Source organism: Juglans microcarpa x Juglans regia, chromosome 1S, assembly GCF_004785595.1.
Source record: "Juglans microcarpa x Juglans regia isolate MS1-56 chromosome 1S, Jm3101_v1.0, whole genome shotgun sequence".
NCBI classification, from domain to species: Eukaryota; Viridiplantae; Streptophyta; class Magnoliopsida; order Fagales; family Juglandaceae; genus Juglans; species Juglans microcarpa x Juglans regia.
This window is the reverse complement of record NC_054595.1, coordinates 8,112,539-8,118,040: the sequence shown is the minus strand read 5'-3', so window position 1 is coordinate 8,118,040 and position 5,502 is coordinate 8,112,539. Positions and strand designations below refer to the sequence as shown.

Sequence of the window (5,502 nt, the reverse complement as noted above, 5' to 3'; positions counted from 1 at the left end):
TATAATGAAGAAAATAGCTAGGATGATCTAGACTTGACACAAATATAATTTCTTCTATTGGATTATAAGATCATCCGAAGAAATTAGGTGGTTCATTTGTTCGGTACTCTTGATATAGACATTTTATAATGATTAATTGGCCATGGTAACTTGGACAGTGAATATTCTCAGCTTATTCTTCATGAGTACTATATTAAACATTTTTTTAACGTTATTGAGATGTACGATCTTTCAATAATTCACTTTTGGTAAATATTATCACTACAACATATACTAATTTTTATCAAGAGGAATTGTGGTCAGAAAAAATATATCCACAGTGACAAAGTTTTTTCTCACCAAATTGATCCGTGGTAGCTTGGTGGCATATAACTGGTGAAGTAAGTCTCTTTTTCCACCAAAAGTTTAGTTCATGACAAAAACTTATCTTTCTCCACAACATTAATGGCGGAAAAAACATACAAAAATTCATGACCAATAGTACTAGACCTACTCTCAGCTCGTGAGAAATGAGGGAATTTCCCATGAAATTCAATGGTGGATAATTGTTTTACCCATGACCATATTCAAGGAAAATGCTTGCATTTTTTTTTTCCCAAGAAAAATAGTCATGCAATTACAAATTTTGCATGTCCAGTGTTCATGAGAAATAACCATTTCCAACCAAATACGTAGTCAAAACTAATTTGATTACATGATTAGATTTTATGGCAAAAGGCCAATTTTGGAATAAGTACAAAAACATAGTTGAGAGAAAATACTTTTTGTTATGACCAAATCTCGTCAATGAAGCCTAATTTGCACGGAGTGATTGGCATGGGAAATAAAAATAAAGGCAAGCAACATGGATATTTTCCACCAATTTTTCTTTTCTTAAAAAGACCAATTTTTTGTAGCAACCTGCTTATAGAGAAATCTACATTTACCAAAAAGGATTATAATCAAAAGAGTATTTTGCTAATACCATCACTGTATTGAAGCTACAAATTACCAACCATCAGAAGAATATCATAGCTTTAAGACTAACTCAACTATACAATAAAATAATGGACATTCACTTCATAAAACCAACACCTGAATAACTTCAACAAAAATATCAGAAATATAAATTATATATATCATAATACTTTTACACATTTTTCAACTAGATTAACCAATCAATCAAGGCCTGCTGATTTACAATATATGTTTACAAATAGGAGAGTACAGGAGGTAAGCCAACTACATCAGTAATGTTCATAACAAAATCCAGCTACATGTACACATATTTTTTTTTCTAGACACATTACTGTGATTTAGTGTGTGCTTCAATTCAACTCCATTCATAGTTGGTTGCAAAGCCTCTTAATCCACAAATATGAGGGACTCATAATTACCTGAAAATACCATTTACTGATCTGTATTAGCCATTAGAAAACATTTCTTACCTAACTACTAGGACTTATGCTTAGCAAATCATATTTAGAAAGATGATATAAACAAGCTGTTTTGTGGTTTACAACCTCTATTTAATAGCCATTGAACAAGATTATACCAGACTTCAAACTATAACTCATTGTAATAATTTTGATCATAAAACATTTATACAACACCATTTTTCCAGCCATAAACACCTCACCATTTTTTAGATTCATAAATAACCACCTTTTACTGCTTTTACATACTTGCTGCCCTATATGTTTATTTACTTTATTTCCCCCAAGCCATATAATTCATGAGTTGTGACATCTGAAGCAATACATACCTTAAATTTATTCCCAGCCTTATCCATTTTGACTGCATCTATTTAAGGTGGCACCATCAGTTTTTTATCTCCACATACTCCAACCACTATTTGATATATTTTTATATTTATACATATATAACCAAATTGAAAAGAACATTACCACCTTCCATGTGCAAACAGAGATGTACTAAGATAACTCATGGACTAAGTTAATTGTGAATAATTAGAATTTCAGCAAATAAGTAAAAAATACTTACTCCTGTACAAGGAATACAACAAAAAGATGTGCAGGAATATCTGATTTAATGCAGGCTGGTGCCCTGGTCTAGAACCTGCATAGAATAAAAAGACTAATGCTATTTTAGTATTAAGTTTGAAATAACCAATACACAAAGTCTACAAACCAACTTGGAACAAAGTATAAGATAATCACCCCTTGATGATAACTAGAAGTCTTCTGAAACAATAAAATTCTTTCCTAAATGTATATACGCAACCAACCTAGAGTCAAATCCCACACACTTCCTCACGCTCTAGACAAAAGTTTTAAAACCACCAACTTTTCCTTGCCACTTGTTCTAACAGTCCCTACCACAAAATATTTCCACTAAGCCCCATCAAAATATTTCCCCCTACAAATTGCCATGGCCTTTGGATTGATACAATCCACAAAAAATGCCCACAAAAAATTCTGCTAGACCCAAATTCAGCAGATGCCTAAGCATCTTGCTTAGTCTCTCTATGAGACTCAGTATTTCCTTCCAACTCAGCGGATTTTTTTGTTTTATTTTGTTTTCTACAACTTGTTTCAATGGCGAGGGTGCTTAAGAAAATGGGTGTGATGTGTGTGCTGGTTTTTGTGTTAAATATATGGTGCAAGCTGGCAGGAGCAGAGCCTCAAGTACCTTGCTACTTCATATTTGGGGACTCCTTGGTGGATAATGGCAATAGCAACCAACTCCAATCATTGGCTAAAGTGAACTACAGGCCTTATGGGATTGTCATAAGTTTAAGCAGAAAGATTGACATGATCATGATATAACGTCTAAAATTATAACTAAATAAAAGAAAGATTGACATGATCATGATCAAGATGATCAAAACAAGTGTCATCAATTTGTAAAAACCACAAAACATTTAATTTTTCCTTAAATAAAAAATTACAATCTAATTAAGTATTTCGGGTCTAATTTATTTTAGTTTTTGTGTTTTTTATTTACTTTTTTATTTTTATTTTTATTTTGCCTACCTCTTGTTTGCTTTTTTTTTTTTTTTTTTTTTTTTTTTCCTTCAATTCCTTTTTATATCTTTCTCTCTTATCGGCCTCTTATTATTTCAATAAAACAAAAATAAGGTAGTTGATCAATAGCATATATGGAGAAAATTAAGTTAATATAATATTGATGCAAATCATGGCACATATAAATAATCACCCCAAAAGTAAATAGTACATACTTTTGATTAGATAAATTAATTAATTCTATCTTGTAATCAATTAACGTCATAAAAATTTTTAAAGGTTAAAATTTTAGAAGGGGTTATCATATGAATTGACCTCAATTGTCTTCTGGATGGAACTGGAAAAAGGGTACACAAATCCTAGTCCACAGTTTTTAATTCTCAGTGGGTAAAAAAATTATCTACCAATGTTTTCTATCACTGTCTTAGTTAAGAAGTTAGTAACATCAGTAACACATGATGCATAGACTCATGTTGGGGAAAACAAAAACAACCGGGCTAATGGTGGTTTGGAATAAAGCATCGATCTTCTTATTTTTTGAAGATCATGAGGTCTTTCATTGAAGAAATTGTGTCCATTAGATTATAGTGACACGAGGCCTATATACCCAACAAGTGACAGTCCCTTTTATACCCAACAACCATCAACATGATATAACGTTAACACAGAACAGCATCATCGAGATACACTAAGGATTCATGAGTTTTAAAAACATGATATTGAACACCATGAATGGGAATTCCTTACCTGACTTAATACATGTCGGCAGAAGCAAGGTGGCCAGACCCAAATACCCATAGAGACTGGTTACAAGGGGGCAATCTTTGCCTACTGCTAAGGGAAGGGAATCTCCTGAAATGAGTAAAGAAATTACCCATAGAAGATATTAGAAGATGAGTTACCTATAGAAGATATTAGAAGATGAGTAAAGCATGACAAAAATTCTGCTAGAGATTTACGGATATAATGAAACAGGCGAGGGAAGAAATTAAGTTGAGTGGTATACACGAAGTCGGTGTTGGAACCTCCAGCCGAGTCTTCTAGGGTTGATTGAGGGTGGATGCTGGCCGTGGGACAGGAAGTAATCTCGTGGACGCCAACGCTGGCCGTTGGAAGCTCCAGAGATCTCTGCTCGTTCGAAGTTCCAGCGGAGTCTTCTGGGGTTGATTGAGGGCGGACGCTAGCAGTGGGACAGGAACTCAACTCGTGGACGCCGACGCTGGCCGTTCGAAGCTCCAGAGATCGATCTCTTCGATCCTCAGCCGTAATTTCCTTAACCCACTGGTTTAACAGTAATGGTTTCCACGAAAAAAACGTCTGAGAATGGGAGGGAAGCAAGGCTCATCTGTTTGGTTCTCCCCACGGAAAAGGAACAAAAGAGAATTGTCACTGATGATTTCGTGAGATGGGTCTAATTTTTATAGCTAGGGAAATTTGTGGGCAAATTTTATTGTGGCGACAAGAATTCGTCGCAAAAAACCCTTTTTTCCACAAATTATAACTCGTCGCTCAATAAGTTGCTGCAACAGGTGAATTCATTTTCCACGCACAATGTTAGTATAATAATGGAACTATTTCCCACCATGGTTTGCCTTGGAAAAAAAGCTTGTGAGAAAAGGCAATATATGTTGTAGTGTATCTTAAATATATCACTTTATAATGAGTTGAAAAAAAAAAACACATTATGAATCTCATCGCATAACGTCGATCTCTTCATTAGCAGGTATAATTTTTTTTTATGAAAAATTATTAAGTCAATCGATCGTAAAATGAGGATAATTTTTTCAAATGGAATCCATCTTTTTTTTTTAATCAAATTCTCATACTTAAAAAAAGTCTTGGGCTTAAATTTAGATCCCCTTTTACACTTACTACTACTTGATCGCTTATTGAAATATTGTTCAATTTACTTGAAAGGTAAAGTTTTCAAGGTTAGAGAGACAATAATTTTATTACCTAGTTTATGCCTATATACTACAACAAATTTACCAATTTTCCACAAGTTCTTTTTCCAAGACATAGGTTGGTGGAAAATACTTACTTGATGTTACAAACACCGTTCGTGAAAAAAAAAAATTAACCTTTCACCATGAAATCACATTCGACGACCAAAAATTCGTAAGTAAAACTAACTTTTTGCGGCGAGTTTGTGTCTGCGAAAGTAAGTTTGCTGTATAAGACACTTAAATAACAGTGTTAGCGAGAATATACTAACTTTTTGCGGTGACTTCTTGTCGCCACAAATAAGTATTCCGTACATCACACTAGAAAAGAGTTATTTTTAACGCCCACTTTGGATTAGAGTTAGAATGTCGGGCTTGGATCACTTGGATAAAACTCTAATTCCCTCCCTTATTTATTCTCTTCTCTCTCCCCCCCCCCTCCCTCTAGGCACCGTCAACCCCCGCCCCCCCCCCCGGCCAAAGTCAAAAACTCCCCAAAGCCCCTCCATGCAAACCAGCTAGCGCTGCTATCGCTAGCAACCTCTCTGGCCACAACTAGAATGTCGTCATCGGCCAACCACCCCCATCCTCTC

The 5,502-nt window shown here is 34.6% G+C and overlaps 1 long non-coding RNA gene across 1 annotated transcript; it reads left to right on the top strand.

Moving 5' to 3' along the window:
* Nucleotides 1-1,975: 1,975 nt before the first annotated feature.
* On the top strand, nucleotides 1,976-2,189 carry LOC121246861. Its single transcript, XR_005937175.1, has 2 exons — nucleotides 1,976-2,049; nucleotides 2,152-2,189. It is a non-coding gene; the product is annotated as an uncharacterized LOC121246861 (long non-coding RNA).
* The last annotated feature ends 3,313 nt before the right edge of the window (nucleotides 2,190-5,502 follow it).